Source organism: Scyliorhinus canicula, chromosome 1, assembly GCF_902713615.1.
Source record: "Scyliorhinus canicula chromosome 1, sScyCan1.1, whole genome shotgun sequence".
NCBI classification, from domain to species: Eukaryota; Metazoa; Chordata; class Chondrichthyes; order Carcharhiniformes; family Scyliorhinidae; genus Scyliorhinus; species Scyliorhinus canicula.
Window position 1 is genome coordinate 46122443 of NC_052146.1, and position 19974 is coordinate 46142416.

General features: G+C 46.3%; 1 protein-coding gene across 3 annotated transcripts in view; it reads right to left on the reverse strand.

Moving 5' to 3' along the window:
* The window catches only part of LOC119962282 (transmembrane protein 132C-like), a 1347532-nt gene that overhangs the window by 212068 nt on the left and 1115490 nt on the right, over window positions 1-19974 (reverse strand). The window lies entirely within an intron of this gene.

The following is a 19974-nucleotide window of genomic DNA, read 5'->3' on the forward strand; positions in this document are numbered from 1 at the left end:
AGGTATGTTCCAGAAACATATATAGACAAATTCAAAGATGCCAGTCAATGCTAGAATGCGAGCATTTGCAGGTAATTAAATCTTTACAGATCCAGAGATAGGGGTAACCCCAGGTTAAAGAGGTGTGAATTGTCTCAAGCCAGGACAGTTGGTACGATTTCGCAAGCCCAGGCCAGATGGTGGGGGATGAATGTAATGCGACATGAATCCCAGATCCCGGTAGAGGACGCACTCATGTGTGCGGAACTTCGCTATAAGTTTCTGCTCAGCGATTCTGCGTTGTCGCGCGTCCTGAAGGCCGCCTTGGAGAACGCTTACCCGGAGATCAGAGGCTGAATGCCTTTGACTGCTGAAGTGTACCCTGACTGGAAGGGAGCATTCCTGACTGGTGATTGTCGCGCGATGTCCGTTCATTCGTTGTCGCAGCGTCTGCATTGTCTCGCTAATGTACCACGCTTCAGGATATCCTTTCCTGCAGCGTATGAGGTAGATAACATTGGCCAAATCGCACGAGTATGTACCGCGTACCTGGTGGGTAGTGTTCTCATGTGTAATGGCGGGATCCATGTCAATGATCTGGCACGTCTTGCAGATTTTGCCATGGCAGGGTTGTGTGGTGTCGTGATCTCTGTTCTGAAGGCTGGGTAGTTGGCTGCAAACAATAGTTTGTTTGAGGTTGCGCGATTGTTTGAAGGCAAGTAGTGGGGGTGTGGGAATGACCTTGGCAAGATGTTCATCTTCACCGATGATGTGTTGAAGGCTGTGAAGAAGATGACATAGTTTCTCCGCTCCGGGGAAGTACTGGATGACAAAGGGTACTCTGTCGGTTGTGTCCTGTGTTTGTCTTCTGAGGAGGTCAGTGCGGTTTTTTGTTGTGGCGCGTTGGAACTGTTGATCGATGAGTCGAGCGCCATATCCCGTTCGTATGAGGGCTGCCTCCCAAAAATACACAAGGCCAACACACCGTGCCGTCCTATCGTTTCAGTCAATGGGACCCTGTGTGAGAACCTCTCTGCCTACATCGAGGTCATCTTGAAACCCATCGTACAAGGTACGCCCAGCTTCTGTCGCGACACGACGGACGTCCGATAGAAACTCAGCACCCATGGACCAGTTGAACCAGGAACATTCCTCGTCACAATGGACGTCTCGGCACTCTACACCAGCATCCCCCATGACGACGGCATTGCTGCAACAGCCTCAGTACTCAACACCGACAACTGCCAATCTCCAGACACAATTTTGCAACTCATCCGCTTCATTCTGGATCACAATGTCTTTACCTTCGACAACAAGTTCTTCATCCAGACGTACGGAACAGCCTTGGGGACCAAAAGCAAGAGGGTAGCCAGGGAAAGGGTTGGCCCATTGAAGGATAGGCAAGAGAATCTATGTGTGGAGCCAGAGGAAATGGGCGAGGTACTAAATGAATACTTTGCATTCACCAAAAAGAAGGAATTGGTGGATGTTGAGTTTGGAGAAGGGTCTGTAGATAGCCTGGGTCACACTGAGATCCAAAAAGACGAGGTGTTGGGCGTCTTGAAAAATATCAAGGTAGATAAGTCCCCAGGGCCTGATGGGATCTACCCCAGAATACTGAAGGAGGCTAGAGAGGAAATTGTTGAGGCCTTGACAGAAATCTTTGGATCCTCACCGTCTTCAGGTGGACTGGAGAATAGCCAATGCTGTTCCTTTGTTTAAGAAGGGTAGCAAGGATAATCCAGGGAACTACAGGCTGGTGAGCCTTACGTCAGTGGTAGGGAAATTACTGGAGAGAATTCTTCGAGACAGGATCTACTCCCATTTGGAAGCAAATGGACGTATTAGTGAGAGGCAGCATGGTTTTGTGATGGGGAGGTGGTGTCTCACTAACTTGATAGAGTTTTTCGAAGAGGTCACAAAGATGATTGATGGAGGTAGGGCAGTGGATGTTGTCTATATGGACTTCAGTAAGGCCTTTGACAAGGTCCCTCATGGTAGAGTGGTGCAAAAGGTGAAGTCACACGGGATCAGAGGTGAGCTGGCAAGATGGATACAGAACTCGCTAGGTCATAGAAGGCAGAGAGTAGCAATGGAAGGGTGCTTTTCTGATTGGAGGGCTGTGACTAGTGGTGTTCCGCAGGGATCAGTGCTGGGACCTTTGCTGTTCATAGTATATATAAATGATTTGAAGGAAAATGTAACTGGTCTGATTAGTAAGTTTGCAGACGACACAAAGGTAGGTGGAATTGCGGATAGCGATGAGGACTGTCAGAGGATACAGCAGGATTTAGATTGTTTGGAGACTTGGGCGGAGAGATGGCAGATGGAGTTTAATCTGGACAAATGTGAGGTAATGCATTTTGAAGGTCTAATGCAGGTAGGGAATATACAGTGAATGGTAGAACCCTCAAGAGTATTGAAAGTCAGAGAGATCTAGGTGTACAGGTCCAAAGGTCACTGAAAGGGGAAACACAGGTGGAGAAGGTAGTCAAGAAGGCATACGGCATGCTTGCCTTCATTGGCTGGGGCATTGAGTATAAGAATTGGCAAGTCATGTTGCAGCTGTATAGAACCTTAGTTAGTATAGTGTTCAATTCTGGTCGCCACGCTACCGGAAGGCTGTGGAGGCTTTAGAGAGGGTGCAGAAGAGATTTACCAGGATGTTGTCTGGTATGGAGGGCATTAGCTATGAGAAGCGGTTGAATAAACTCGGTTTGTTCTCACTGGAACGACGGAGGTTGAGGGCCGACCTGATAGAAGTCTATAAAATTATGAGGGGCATAAACAGAGTGGATAGTCAGAGGCTTTTCCCCAGGTTAGAGGAGTCAATTACTAGGGGGCATAGGTTTAAGGTGCGAGGGGCAAGGTTTAGAGGAGATGTACGAGGCAAGTTTTTTTCACAGAGGCTCGTGAGTGCCTGGAAATCACTGACGGAGGAGGTGGTGGAAGCATGGACGATAGTGACATTTAAGGGGCATCTTGACAAATACATGAGTAGGATGGGAATAGAGGGATACGGACCCAGGAAGTGTCGAAGACGGTAGTTTAGTCGGGCAGCATGGACGGCACAGGCTTGGAGGGCTGAAGGGCCTGTTCCTGTGCTGTACTTTTCTTTGTCCTTTGTTCTTTGTTCAAATTTGCACGTCAATATGCCAACATCTTCATGCACAAGTTTGAACAAGACCTCACCACCACACAGGAACTTCAACCGTCGTTATACACCAGATACATCGATGACATTTTTTTCCCTTGGACCCACGGCGAAGAATCACTGAAATGACTACATGATGACATCAGTAAGTTGCATCCCACCATCAGCCTCTCCATGGACTACGCTCCAAAATCAGTTGCACTCTTGGACACACTCATCTCCATCAAGGATGGTCACCTCAGCACTTCGCTTTACCGTAACCCACGGATAAATTCATGATGCTCCACTTCTCCAACTTCCACCCGAAACACATTAAAGAAGCCACCCCCTATGGACAAGCCCTCCGTATACACAGGGTCTGCTCAGATGAGGAGGAGCGTAGCAGACATCTGCAGATGCTGAAAGATGCCCTCGTACGAACGGGATATGGCGCTCGACTCATCGATCAACAGTTCCAACGTGCCACAGCAAAAAACCGCACCGACCTCCTCAGAAGACAGACATGCAACACAACGACGTCGTCCAGTACTTTTCCGGAGCGGAGAAACTACGACATCTTCTTCGCAGCCTGCAACACATCATCGATGAAGATGGACATCTTGCCAAGGTCATCCCCACACCCCCACTACTTGCCTTCAAACAACCGCGCAACCTCAAACAAACCATTGTTTGCAGCAAACTACCCAGCCTTCAGAACAGAGACCACGACACCACACAACCCTGCCATGGCAATCTCTGCAAGACGTGCCAGATCATTGACATTATTACTACCATTACATGTGAGAACACCATCCACAAGGTACGCGGCGCATACTCGTGCGACTCGGCCAATGTTGTCTAACTCATACGCTGCAGGAAAGGATGTCCTGAAGTGTGGTACATTGGCGAGACCATGCAGACGCTGCGACAACGAATGAACGGACATCGCGCAACAATCACCAGGCAGAAATCTTCTCTTCCAGTCAGGGAACACTTCATCAGTCAAGGGCATTCAGCCTCTGATCTCCGGGTAAGCGTTCTGCAAGGCGGCTTTCAGGACGCGCGACAACGCAGAATCACTGAGCAGAAACTTATAGCCAAGTTCCGCACACATGAGTGCGGCCTCAACCGGGACCTGGGATTCATGTCGCATTACATTCATCCCCCACCATCTGGCCTGGGCTTGCGAAATCCTGCCAACTGTCCTGGCTTGAGACAATTCACACCTCTTTAACCTGGGGTTACCCCAATCTCTGATCTGTAAAGATTTAATTCCTGCAAATGCTTGCATTCTAAGCATTGTCTGGCATCTTTGAATTTGTCTATATATATGTTTCTGGAACATACCTCTTCATTCACCTGAGGAAGGAGCAGTGCTCCGAAAGCTAGTGTTTGAACCAAACCTGTTGGACTTTAATCCAACCTTCATCCAAACATGGACAAAAGCTGAGTTCAAAAGGTGAGGTGAGAGTAATTGCCCTTGACATAGGCGGTTTTTGGCATTAAGTGTTAATTAAATTGAAGTTCATGTGGATTGGGAGAAAAACTCTCACTCTCCCTCTTACCTCACATGGTGGAAGAGGGTTGTCTCAGCCTCAAGACCTCTCTGCAGGCGTTTCTCAGGGTTGTGTCCTAGGTCCAAGTATTTTCTTCTGCTCCATCAATGATTTTTCCTCCATTAAACTGTTAAGAAGTGGGAATGTTCGCTAATGTTTGCATAGTATTCGTTTCCATTCACAACTCCTTAAATAGGAAGTGCTTTGAGCTCACATGCAACAAGACCCGGATAACATTCAGGCTTGGGCAGATTAGTCATTGTTTATAAATTCTGTTTAATTATATGCAGGTGGAGGCTATTAACTGGGGTTTCACTTTAGAACAAATAAAGAAACATTTACTGAAATTGTCGTGTGGTGAGGTTAGGCTTGTAATGTTTCACCCTGTAAATAAATGTATGATTTAGTAAAGATTGGTTCATCCTTCACCAATTGGCTTCTCAGAATTTAACAATAATATGTGAAAAGTAACATTCATAGCATTTACTGTGCAGAAGGAGGCCATTCGGCCCATCGAGTCTGCAGTGGCTCTTGGAAAGGGCACCCTACCTAAGTCCACACCTCCACCCTATCCCCGTAACCCACCAACCCCATCTAACCTAAGGGCAATTTAGCATAGGCAATCCACCTAAGCTGCACATCTTTGGACTGTGGGAGGACACCGGAGCACCCGGAGGAAACCCACACAGGCACGGGGAGAACATGCAGACTCCGCACAGTGATCCAAGCGGGAATTGAATCTGGGACCCTGGTGCTGTGAAGCCGTAGTGCTAATCACTATGCTACCGTGCTGCCCCAGTAGTCCCAAGCCAGGACGATCTCCAACAAGAGAGAATCTATGCATCTTTCTTTGACATTCAACAGCATCATCATCACTGAATCCCTCAGCACCAACACCCTAGTGGTCACCATTGACCAGAAACTTAAGTGGGGCAGTTCAGAAATATTGTAGCGTAGCTGTAATGATAGGTCAGAAATTGTGGATTCCGCAGTGAGCAACTCGCCTCCTGAATCCATAAATGCTTTCCACCATGTACAAGGCACAAGTCAACATTGAAATGGAATACTCTCCACTCTGCTGCATGAATGCAGCTCCAACAATACTCACAAAGCTCAACACCATCCAGGACTAAGCAGCTGGCCTGATTCGCACTCTGTCCTATACCTATACGTTCACTCCCTCCTTTACTGCTGCACCGTGATTACCAGTGTTGACTATCTAATTTCTCTATGAATTTGCTAAATGCACAGAGGACCTTATAAATTGAATTAAATCGGCCATAGAGAGCCCAGTAAAGAGCTTAGCGACAGCTTCAATAATGTTGCATGTGGTATTCAAATTATTGAGTGTATTATCAAATTAACATATGCAAATGTGATCAAATTAGTGTACTTCAGCAATATGCTGTCTTTTAACAAAGTAATTGCACCATTCAAATTTCATAGAAAATTTTCATTTGGGTAAGAGTGTATTTCTAATTAACCTAATTTCCAAATGCAAATTAAGTGTCATTTACATAATTGACTTAATAGGCTGCTTATTTAGAAAAGGGAAGAATCATAAGTCTTGAGTCATTAAAAGAAATGCACAACTTTATACTATTTATACTTTTTTGTTACCGTTATATTTTATATTGTGAGGCAACAAAAATAACCTCACTAAGCAAAAGCAACAGCGACGATGTCTAGTAACCAGTGAATGCAACTGAGTCAATGACAAGCCTTCTTTATGTAGCAGAACAAAATTGTGCAAAAATTGTCACAACTGTTGAAAAATTGGAAACGTTTTCCAAATGCATTTCCATTTTGGTTATTGCATTGTGTTGTTTACAGATAACATGTGGAAAATCAAGGCTGAAGAACAGCAACAGGAACGTCAGCTGGAGTCCATGAATCAAGTTAACAAGGTTTTGTTATCGAGTAAGAGTAGACCACTCAGCCACTCGGAGTAACGGCTGACCTGCATCTTAACCTCATCGACTCAGAATCACAGAATTGTTACAATGCAGAAGGAGGCCATTTGGCCCAACATGTCTGCACCAGCTCTCCAAATGAGCCTTCTCCCCATGGCCCTGCCCATTCTTCCTCTTCAGATAATAGTCTCATTCCCTTTTGAATGTTTCAATTGAACCTTCCTCCAACACTCACAGGTAGTGCATTCCAGACCTTTTCACTTTCTGCAAGAAAGTTTGGCCAGAATTCTCTGGCCATTGGGATTCTCTTTTCCCGCTGGCAGCACCCTCCCTCCCACAGTTTTCCCACTAGCGCGGGGGTGGCTTCAAAGGGAAATTCCATTGACAAGCAGCGGGAGTAGAGAATCCTGCCGGCAGCAAACGGTACATCACCAACATACACGCAACTGAGGGAACGGAGAATCCAAACCGTTTTCTCATGCTATTTTTGCTCTTTTCACAATTACATTATTTCTGAGCTCTCTCATTCACCATCCATTCATGAATGGGAACAGTTTCTCCCTATCTACCCTGTCCCGGCACAGCAGGATTAAGAATACCACGATCAAATGTTTGCTTAGCCTCCCCTTCTCCGAGAAAAACAGTCCTAACTTCTCCAATCTATCTTCGTAACTGAAGTCCCGCATCCCTGGAACCATTCTTGTGAATCTTTCCTGCACTCTTTCCCAATACCATTATATCCTTCCTAAATTGTGGTGCCTGGAACTGGACGTAATAGTTCGGCTGTGACCTATTGTCTTCTACACGCTCAACACAGCCTCCTTGTTCGTGTACTCGATCCGTCTATTATTAAAGCCCAGAATACTGTATACTTTATTAACCATGCTCTCAACCTGTTCTGCCACATTCAATGACTTGAAAATGAATGAAATGAAAATCGCTCATTGGCACAAGTAGGCTTCAAATGAAGTTACTGTGAAAAGCCCCTAGTCGCCACATTCCGGCGCCTGCTCGGGGAGGCTGGTACGGGAATGCGGCTTATGTAGATATACATGTATATCCTTCTACTCCTACACCCCGTTTCAAATTTTGCCCTTTATTTTATATTATTTCTCTATGTTTTCCTACCAAAATGAATCACTCACATTTCTCTGCACTGAACTCCAGCTGTCCACCCATTCCAGCAACTTGTCCATGTTCTGTTACATTTCTATATTTATCCTCCTCACAGTTCACATTGCTTCCAAGTATCGTGCTTGGAAATTGTGCTCTGTATACCAAGGTCTTGAGTATTCATATATATCAGGAAAAACAAGGGTCCCATCACAGACCCCTAGGGAATTCCACTCCAAACCATCCTCCAGTCCAAAAAATACCTTCATTAACCACTACCCTTTACCCTGTTCCTCAGCCAATTTTATATCATGTCCCTTTTATTCCATAAGCCACAACTTTCCTCATAAGTCTGTTGCATAACACTGCATCAAAACACCCTTTGGAAGTCAATGTACACCACTGATTTGCTCTCATCAACCTGTTAGCTCTTCATGAACTTCAGTAAGTTGGTTAAACATCACTTTCCCTTAAAAAATCTATGCTGGCCTTCTTCAATTTACTCACATTTGCTCATATGACTATTAACTTTGTCCAAAGTTTTGTTTCCAAAAGTTCTCCCACCACCAAAGTTAAAGTCACTGGCTTACCTTGACACCTATTTTTGAGCAAGAGGGTAACGTTTGAAATTCTCCAGACCTCCAGGCCCACCACTGAGTCTAAGGAAGATAGAAAAATTGCAGCCAGCACCTCTGTGATTTCCACTTTTACTTCTCTCGCTATCCTTGGATGCATCGCACCTTATTGCCCTTAGTGTTGGGTGGGGTTACTGGGTTATGGGGATAGGGTGGAGGTGTTGACTTTGGGAAGGGTGCTCTTTCCAAGAGCCGGTGCAGACTCGATGGGCCAAATGGCCTCCTTCTGCACTGTAAATTCTATGATAATCTATGAAACCTGGTTTATAGAATCCCTCCAGTGCGGGAGGCCATTCAGCCCACCGGGTCTACACCGACCCTCTGAAAGAGCAAACTATCTAGGCCCCTTACCTCCCCTATTAACATAACCGCACCTAACGTGCACACCGTTGGACACTAAAATGCAATTTTAACATGGCTGATCAACAGAGAGCAATGTTTAAATGTTCTCTTGTTGGAGATGGCCATTTCCTGATAGCCTACCAACTTTAAGTACAGACATTGATCCAATACTTTCTTCACATCAAATTTAAAGATCCTGGGCACAATCTAACAAAAGACAAAAAGTCCAATTCTGGGCGGGATCAGCGGGGCCGTTTGTAGTGACGGGAACAACCCCGATATCGAACGGCACTCTGTTATTATTTGGGCCTCAGTGGGGACATCAGGCTGAGGCCGCACTCGGTCACATTTTTTGCACTGAGGAGCTCCGCTCGCGAGTGCAGGAAGGGATTGATCTCTCGATCTCTCCAACGCAGCCCCCCCCCCCCCGCCCCCCCCTCCCCCCCCCCAATGCCCAACTCACTTGTTGGAGGGTCCTCGAGCCCTTCCGAGCCCCACCACATGTGGGCAGGGCATCCCAGGCCCAATTCTCGGTGTGGGCAAATTCCATCAGGGAATTTTGGCACTGCCAACCTATCACCCTGGCAGTGCTGCTGCCAGCTTTGCATTGCCATCTGGGCACCCCAGTAGTTTTAGGGCAGCACCGAGGTGGCACTGCCAGGGTGCCCAGCTGGCACTGCCAGAGTGGTATAAGCAGTGTCGGGGTGCCACCCTGCTCAGAGTTCAACCATCCAAGGGCCTTCGATCGTCTGGGACACCCTCCCACGTGCAGTTCCATCTGGTCCCTACTTGTGTGCACTAATGCTGAATGGCCGGTAGATCTCGGGACCGGTTAGTTCTGGCATCGGCATAGTTACGTGAGCAGTTAAGCCCACAATGGGCGGGTTCCTGATTGCATTGTCTTGCAAGATCTCGTTCGATTTTGCGTAATGATTGTTGGGAATCCCAGAAGAGGGCTCTCATGGGATCTATCGGTTACGTCCTGTCCCAATGGTGGGATGCAGCTGGTAAATTAAGCGTCTGAATTACTTCCTTTTTCACTATGGCCTGGGTAGCATTTTCTTTCTTGGTAAAGATAATAATCGCTTATTGTCATAAGTAGGGTTCAATGAAGTTACTGTGAAAAGCCACAAGTCACCACATTCCGGCGCCTGTTTGGGGAGACCGGTACAGGAATTGAACCCGCGCTACTGGCCTTGTTCTGTATTACAAGCCAGCTGTTTAGCCCACTGTGCTAAACTAGCCCCTCTAGATAGATCTAACTTTTTAATTTAATATCTTAGCTATGCCCTCTGCCTCCATACATACCTCCCCTTTTTGGTCTCTAGGTCACCTAACTCCTCCCTTTACGATGTATCTGCCTATAGAACTCTTTGGGATTCTCTTTTTAAAAATTCAATCTTGGGATTTGGACATCGCCGGTTATTCAGCAGTTGTTGTCTTCCCTAATTGCCCTTGAGAGGGTAGTGGTGATTTGTCTTCTTGAAACTGCTGCAGTCTATGTGGTGCAGGTACACCCACAGTGCTGTTAGGGAGGGAGTTCCATGGTTTTGACCCAGCAACAGTGAAGGAACAGCGATATATTCCCAGTCAGGATGGTGGGTGGCTTAGTGGTGAACTTCCAGATGGTAGTGCCCGTGTATCTGCTGCCCTTGTTCTTCTAGATGATAGTCATGGAATATACTGCTTAAGGAGCCTTGGTGAGTTCCTACAGTGCATTTTTCAGATGGTATGCACTGCTGCCATTGTTCACCGGTGGTAGATGGGCTGCCGTTTCCTGGATGGTGTCAAGCTTCTTGAGTGTTGTTGGAACTGCAATCATCCAGGTAAATGGAGAGTATCCTATCAAATTCCTGACGTGTGCTTTCTAGGTGGTCAACAGGCTTTGAGGAGTCAGGAGGTGAGTTACTTGCTGCAGGATTCCTAGACTCTGACCTGCTCTTGTAGCCATAGTGTTTATATAGCTAGTCTCGTTCCGTTTCTGGCCAATGGTAACCCCGGGGTGTTGATAGTGGGGAATTTAGCAATGGTAATGCCATTGGATGTCATGGGGCAATAGTTAGATTCTCTCTTGTTGGACATGGTCATTTTATGGCACTGTGTGACATGTATGTTACCATAAGAGACCATAAGACATAGGAGTGGAAGTAAGGCCATTCGGCCCATCGAGTCCACTCCACCATTCAATCATGGTTGATTTCAACTCCATTTACCCGCTCTCTCCCCATAGCCCTTAATTCCTCGAGAAATCAAGAATTCATCAATTTCTGTCTTAAAGACACTCAATGTCCCGGCCTCCACCGCCCTCTGTGGCAATGAATTAAATGAATTACTTGCCACTTGTCAGCCCAAACACGGTTATTGTCAGGTTTTTCTGAATTTGTCACAGGCAGGACATGCCTCAGTATCTGAGGAATTGCAAATGATGCTGAACATTGTGCAATCATCAACAAACATCTTCACTTTTGACCTTATGATGGAAGGAAGGTCATTGATGAAATGGTTGAAGACGATTGGGCCGAGGACACTAGCCTGAGGAACTCCTGTGATGATGAAGGGGCTGGTTTAGCACAGTGGGCGAAATAGCTGGCTTGTAATGCAGAACAAGGCCAGCAACGTGGGTTCAATTCCCATTCCGGCCTCCCCAAATAGGCGCCAGAATGTGGCGATTAGTGGCTTTTCACAGTAACCTCATTGAAGCCTCTTGTGACAATAAGCGATTATTATTATTATGTCCTTGGCTTGAGATAATTGACCGCCAACAACCACAACCATCTTTCTTTGTGCTAGGTATGACTCCAGCCAGTGGAGAGTTTCCCCCCTGATTCTCATTGATGCCAATTTTTTGTGGGTTCCTGTTACAACCCTCTGGGCTAGTGTGCTGTCATTTCTGCCCCCACTTGACCCAGTGTTGCAACACAATTGAAATTCATAAATATTGCTGAGAAAAATACCCAAAGTCTTTGACCCTGAGCTTCCCAATATCTAGTCACCAAGTTTGTAAATCTAAACACAATTAAGTTTATTAATAACAATAACTATAATTCAATAGGCAGCAAATACAACAGATTAACTGTCATTCAATTCCTAACCACCACGACCCCCCCATTAACCTTATCCCACCCTCCACACACGCACAGACATACACACACACACAAGACAAACAACTACAGAGGGGAGAAGAGGGTGTAAAAATAATAATGAATGTAAAAAGAGAAGGGGCTGGATTCTCCATTTTGGAGACTAAGACCCCACGGCATCGCGAAAACTGTAGTCTTTTACACCAGGAAAACTGGCATCAAAAGGGCACAGATTCCCTGTTTTGCTGGTGGCTAGCACTAGCCGCTGGCAAAACAGGGAATCTGTGCCCTTTTAATGCCAGTCGTAGAGCTCGCAGCTCTAGCCCAGCACTTCCGGGTCAGAGGCCGCGCAGGCGCATGGCGGCAGCCTGCAGTGACAGCGCCGTGCTCCATGGCAGACTCAGTCCGCAGACCTGGACCGTCAAAGTAGTGCCTCGCATTGGCCACCTGTGCGCCCCAGACTGCACGTCCACATTGCTCCCAGCCCCAAATGAAGACCCCCTGCTCGCCGATCGGCCCTCCCCAGACTGTGGCGGCCCCGAACTGAGTCCACAGCCGCCACGCGAGGAACTTGGACGATGTGAGCACACGCAAGCCACGGCATTGGGAATTCGGCCGGTCGGCAAAGGAGCATCGTGGGGTGGCCCTCAGGCAATGGCCTGAGGTGGTGGATACTTGCTGTGATTTTCAGGGGAGGAGAATTGAAAAATCGGTGGCGCTTCCGATTTTGGCGCCAAAACGGATTCTCCGCCCCATCGCCGAACGCAATTTCACCATCGGAGAGCGGAGAATCCAGCCCAAGAGTCTTTGTTTCAGGTGGCTGTTTCTAGCACACCTTTCTTCAATTCTGGCTTTCAGTTCAATATTTCTGTTTCCAGTCTGTAATGGTTTCACTGTAGATTCATCTAAGTGTCTGCAGTTTCAGAAATACAGCAGCATTTCTGGAGAGAAAGAGGAAAGAGAGCAGGTCCCTTCCTCTGAGCATCCAGGACTTCAACTGAATGTCCCTTGGTTCTCTGAAAATCAGATCACTCAGGCAGGACCCAATCACTGCCTGTTTCCAGGCAGAGGACATCCTCTGTCCAATTCATTGGCCGCCAGCCAACCAATCGAACCGAGCCCCACCAATCTCTCAGGTGCCGAAAAGTCTCGAATTTACTGTCTGAAGCAGGCACCGTGTTCTCTTCTGTAACTTTTGAATACCTCTCTTCCTCTGCTCGACTTAAAGGTATATGTCCATTAAGCATCCACGGATCAAAATGATAACAGCAAAAATAATGGGGGAAAAATGGAATCAACAGGACGAGCCCTTACACCCCTTAACGCCATTCTCGATCAAATAGGGGCTGGTTTAGCTCACTGGGCTACATCGCTGGCTTTTAAAGCAGACCAAGCAGGCCACCAGCACTGTTCGATTCCCGTACCAGCCTCCCCGGACAGGAGCCGGAATGTGGCGACTAGGGGCTTTTCACAGTAACTTAATTGAAGCCTACTCGTGACAATAAGCGATTTTCATTTCATTTCATTTCAAATAGTGCCTTGATGTGAAGGACAGTCACTCTCATCTGATTGTGAAGTTCGGCTCTTTTGTCCATGTTTAAACCAAGTTTGTGATGAGGTCAGGAACTGAATGGACCTGGTGGAGCTCAATCTGAGCATCAGTGAGCATTACTGCTAGCCAAGTGCTGCTTGATAGCACTATGGATTGTCCTGTCCATCACTTTACTGATGATCAAGAGTGGACTGATGGGGAGGTAATTGGCCGGTAATTTGTCCTGCTTTTTGTGTATAGGACATACTTTGGAAATTTTCCAAATTGCTGGGTAGATAGCAGTGTCGAAGCTGTACTGGAACTGCTCGGCTAGGGTTTGTGAGTGGTGGAGTACAAATCTTCAATGCTATTGCTGGAATATTGTCAGGACCATAGCCTTTGGAGTATCTTGTGCCTTCAGCAGTTTCTTGATAACACGTGGAGTGAATCGAATTGGCTGAAGGCTGGACATCTGTGATACTGGCGACATTTGCAGGAGGCTGAGATGGATCATCCAGTTGGCACTTCTGGCTGAAGGTGGTTGAAATCTTTAAGCCTTGGCTTTTGCACAGTTGTGCTGGGCTCCTCCTTAGGGCAGCACGGTAGCATTGTGGTTAGCACAATCGCTTCACAGCTCCAGGGTCCCAGGTTCGATTCTGGCTTGGGTCACTGCCTGTGCGGAGTCTGCACATCCTCCCCGTGTGTGCGTGGGTTTCCTCCGGTTTCCTCCCACAGTCCAAAGATGTGCAGGTTAGGTGGATTGGCCATGATAAATTGCCCTTAGTGTCCAAAATTTCCCTTAGTGTTGGGTGGGGTTACTGAGTTATGGGGATAGGGTGGAGGTGTTGACCTTGGTAGGGGTAGGGTGCTCTTTCCAGGAGCCGGTGCAGACTCGATGGGCCGAATGGCCTCCTTCTGCACTGTAAATTCTCTGTAATCATTGAGGATGGAGATATTTGTGGAGCCTCCTCCTCCAGTTTAATTGTCCCCAACCATGTGTTAGCTGCCAATCTCTTTCCATACTCCCTCCCTGCCTCTCTTATTTGCCTTTTCACCTCCTCACTGCACCTTCAATATTCAACCTGGTTCTCAATTGTTTTTTCAACTTGACATCTGTCATAAGCAGACGTTTTCTTCTTTGTCTTAAATTCTATCTCTTGTGTCAGCCACTGAGTTCTGGATTTATTTTCCCTGCCTTTCGCCCAAATCCATTTTTATCTCATTAAAAGTTGGCTTTCCCCAAGTTAGTTATCCTTTATCGAACTGTACTTTGTCATTTTCCATAGCCAAGCTCAACCTTATGGTACAATGATCACTGTCTCCTCAAATGTTTTCCTACTGATATTTGATCCACTTGGCCCACCCCATTTCCATGAACCAGGCCTGGCAGTGCCTCCTTTCATTTTGGATTGGACACATACTGCTGTAAAAAATGCTCCAGAACACATTCTATTATCTTTAGCCCCTCTCTGCTATGTACACCATACACCACTATATCCCAGTCTACATTTACATAAAGTCACCCATTATAACTATTATAATTATGCAATAATTTTTACATCTCTCTGCAATTTCCTTGCTCATTTGTTCCTCCACATCCTCTCATTCATTGGTAGCCGGTGAACACATCAGGCAATGTAATTACACCTCTATTATTCCTCGGGTGGAATTCTCCATTCCTGAAACTAAATGCCGACACCAACAGAGAATCCGCGGCTGAATCACGGCGTGCACCCCTCACCGATTCTGGTACTGGTGAGGGGCTAGCACTGGCGCCACATGGAATAACTGCGGATGGCGTGGAAAACGGGTCCCGGGCCGAGCATGCGCAGGCTTGACAAGCCGTACAGGTTGCACCAGCGGTACGGATCCCGGACGAGTGTGGCGGCGCTGGATACTCTCCGCAGCCGGCATACCAGGTCCTGACCACTGGGACCAGACGCGGCCCACGCTGTTGGGAACTCGGCCCATCGGGGGCGGAGCATCGCGGGCGTGCCGGCTGATGACGCGCCAACTGCCTTGCCACTGCGTGCAACCGATGATGCTGATTTGGAGGGGGAGGAGCATCACAAACTGACATCAAACCGGCGCCTGCACAGGCTCAGTCATCGGAAGCCATTATCCGCCCAATCGCCGATCCCGATTTTGGCGTCAGGCTATGGAGAATCCCGCCTCATATCTCTAGCCAATAGACTCTGCCCTCAACCCCTTGGAGATATCCTCTTTCTCCAACACTGCAATATTCTCTATAATCAATACCACCATCCCTTTCCTATCTTTCCTGAATACCTAGTCTGGCCCCTCTTGCTGAACACTCACTGCTTTCCATATTGGTTTTAGAACCGTGAATACTCATGCTAAACAAAAATCTATCAACTTCAGTTTCGAATTTTTAATTCAACTCACGTCGGCAGATCCCTGGGGAGATAGTTCAAGATTTGCACTGCCCTTTGAGTAGAGAAGTACATCCCGACAAAGCTCCATTTCTTTATTCATTCTTGCAATGTGAACACCACTGGCAAGACCACTATTTATTGTCCAGATCCAATTGCTCTCAGGAAAGTTCATGTTCTGTTTTCATCAGTGGGCTACAGAGGCCACACGAATATGTATCCATGGCTCCAAATAAATATATCTGAATATATTAGCAAATTTATTCTGCTGCTGTACAGAAGATGTTCTGAAATTAAATCACCCAATTCTGCACAAAAGGCCATGAGACACATGTAGTCCACCTGCTGGAGTGTCTGACTATGTCGAATTTATGGCAACAGGCACAGAAAAAGAAGTAGGTCCAGTTACGATGCAGTATGAGCATATTCAGATCACACGTAAGGGGATAAAATCAATTTATCTCAACTAGTTCATCTCGACGCCTATTACATAAATGAGGATTTGACTATCCTTCATTTCTATTAATAGTCTGGATTCTGACCTCCTCATTTATTACTGGGGGAAAAGATTGTCATTGATTTGTGCAAAAAGGCATTTAAACACTTCACAGTTACAGATAAATAGAATATCTAATTTAAACATGACTTCATCCCATTAATGGTTTTGTACCGCTGTCACAGTGTGACATTACTGCTTTTGTTTTATTTTGGTCCAGTGTTGAATCCCATGAGCAAAGTCAGGATTAAATTACTTGGAGTGAAGCAATCTGAGAATTGCATTGAAAAGCCTATGTTCAAAAAAAAATCTGGATGCCTTTCAAACTTTATTTAAGTCTCTGAGACTGCCTTGAACAGACAGCAACAGGAATGGCGTTCACTAAGATGTTCTCCAGCATTCAGTATGAACTATTTAAATAAACGAGGAGCTAAGTAACAGCAAGAGATCAAAGAAGCTCTCCAGTGGGGCCACTCTCCCAGCCGTTTTCAATAATTCCCCGAATGTTATCCCTCAATGATGATCAGTGTATTCATCAACCAGATGAATTCTTTCATCTCTACTGTACTTTAATATTGACATCACGATGCTAAGAAAGCAATGTTAAAGTGGAGACCGAGCTCTGAAAGTTCCTCTGTTCTTTTCCCCATTTAAGTATTATCAGGAAGCAGGACGGCAGATTTGCCTCCCTTCTATGACTGCTGGGGACCCAGGATAAACCTGGTTCCGACCCCATTTGAAGCTCTTAATGCTTCTCCTCTCGACTGGTGTTGATGCAGGAAAGAGAATGTTTCCATGGAATCATAGAATCAGCAAATTTACAGTGCAGAAGGAGGCCATTCGGCCCATCGGGTCTGCACCAGCCCTCGGAAAGAGCACCCCACTTAAGCCCGCACCTCCACCCTATCCCCGTAACCCAGTAACCCCACCTAACCTTTTATAGACACTAAGGGCAATTTAGCATGGGCAATCCACCTAACTTGCACATCTTTCGACTGCGGGAGGAAACAGAAACACCCAGAAGAAATCCATGCAGCCACAGGGAGAATGTGCAGACTCCGCACAGTGACCCAAACCGGGAATCGAATCTGGGTCCTTGGCGCTGTGAAGCAACAATGCTAACCACTGTGCTACTGTGCCGGCCAATATAAGAAAAAGCTTTGATTTAACTGGCACAGAAATGCCTACAAGGTAAACATTTTAAGTTGACAGTTTTAATAATGAGACAAAATTGTGAACATTTCACAAGAAATTCCAGGCAGGCCTGGACCAGAATGTCTGTTCATTCAGAGACTATTGGAAATAAATGTACCACTTCCTTCACTACCACTGGAACTTCTTAGTATCAACCAACCAGATTACCAGGAATCATCAACAGTGCTGTCAAGCGGCACCTGCTTCGCAATAACCTGCTCACGGATGCTCAGTTTGGGTTCCACCAGTGTCACTCAGCTCCTGACCTCATTACAGGGTTGATTCAAATCTCGACAAAGAGCTGAACTCCAGAGGTGGGCTGGGATTACTGCACTTGACATCCAGGCAAATGTGACTGAGTGTGGCATTTAGGAGCCCTAGCAACACTGGAGTCAATGGGAATCAGGGGGGAAACTCTCCACTGGTTGGAGTCATGCCTAGCACAAAGGAAGATGGTTGTGGTTGGTGGAGGTCAATCATCTCAATCCCAGGACACACTGCAGTAGTTCCTCAGGGTAGTGTCCCAGGCCCATTCACCTTCAGCTGCTTCATCAATGACCTTCCTTCCATCATAAGGTCAGAAGTAGGGATGTTCCCTAATGATTGCACAATGTTCAGCACCATTCGCGACTCCTCAGATGCTGAAGCAGTCCATGCCTAAATGCAGCAAGACCTGGACAATATCTAGGTTTCGGCTGACAAGTGACAAATAACCATTTGTGCCACACAAGTGCCAGGCAATGCCCATCTTGAAAAACAAAAAATCTAACCATCAGCCCTTAACGTTTAATGGTTTTACCATCACTGAATTACCCCAATATCGTGATCCTGGGGTTTACTATTGACCAGGAACTCTAATGGACCATCCATACAAATATTGTGACTACAAGAGTAGGTCAAAAGCTAGGAATCCTGTAGCGAATAACGCACCTCCCGACTCCCCAAAGCCTGTCCATCATCTCAAGGCACACGTCAGAAGTGTGATGGAATGATTTCCATTTTTCCGGATGAGTGCAGCTCCAACAACACTCAAGGAGCTTGACATCATCCAGGACAAAGCAACCAGCTTGATTGACATCCCATCCACAACCATTCATTCTCCCCACTACCGATGTACAGTAGCAGCTGCGTGTACCATCTACAAGATGCCATGCAGGAACTCACTCAGGCTCTTTAGAGAGCACCTTTCAAACCCACAACTACTACCATCTAGAAGGACAAGGGCAGCAGACACATAGGAACATTTGGAAGTTCCCCTCCAAGCCACTGACCATCCTGACATAGAACCATAATGCCGTGACTTCACTGTCACAAGGTAAAATTCCAAGAATTTACTCCCTTACAGCACGATGGGAGTACCTATACCACATGGACTGCAGTGATTCAGGAAGGCAGCTCACCACCACCATTTGAAGGACAATTAGAGATGGGCAATAAATGCTGGCCTAGTCAGCGAAGCCCATCTATGACGAGTAAATACAAAAGACCGTTGCCCTATGCTGTTCCAGAGGTTTAAAATGGGCATAATGTTGATTAATTTTGCAGAGTGATGGTGCATGCCTGATTTGCATGCCTTTTCTGGGCACTGCTAAATTTGCCAGGGACCTTTTTCTCAGGTGGCCCTGGAGCCTGACTGAGATGAGTGCAGGCCTCATTTCAATATTGAAACCTGGATATGGTCCACGTCTTGCTGCATTTGGACATGGCCTGTTTCAGCATCTGAGAAGTCATGAATGGCTGAACGTTGCGCATCCCCACTCCTGATCTTATTATTGCTGGTCTTTTGTGTATTCTCACTATTTCCTGATTCAATTTTAGGTTTGTACATTGGAACAAGAATAACCATTCAGGTTTTAAATTTGTTCCACCATTCAATTAGACTTATGGTTAATACCTCTATCACAACACCATTTATCCGCCTTTAGCATTCCTTGTTTTCCTTTTCAAATCTCCTTGGAATATTCAGGCTGCAAAGCTGCTGAGTACACCCCAGCTTTCCAAAACAAAATCCAACTCCTGCTCACTTTCAAATATACAGTTACATAAGAGGAAATCCCTGCCTGCATTGCCAGATGCTTTCACACAAGACGCTAATTCTTAACAAATGGCATGCACCCACAGCAGCGTAAAAGGTGATTCAGCCCAGCAGATTAAACAGGACAGGTTGGAGAAAAGGCTGCAACAGTGCATTTTCAATTTGGCTGGTCTGTGCTCTCTGTGGGTGCAACGCTCCATGAGAAGTGTGGAATTATGGAATTATATTTCTTTTGTCCCCAGTCCCTTTCAAGCTCAATTAGAGCACTGTATTTTCTACATGACGGAAGCTTTCAGAGCAGATCCCCACTCGTAGCATGTAGCTGCAATCTCCGAGAAGCTACCTTCCCTAATTGCAAAGGGACAGCTACGTTTTCCAGAAATACCATTTGCACAATTTGGGTCATTTTAAATTAATTAAACTGTGCTAACACATGACAATAACCAGCACAGTATATTAATCATCTGATAGGACGAACTGCAGCAGTTTAATTTATTCACACATACAAATTAAAGTGTTGCGTGATTAAATTTTTTTTTGAACACTGATATAGCCACAGGCTGCGCAGTTTTGG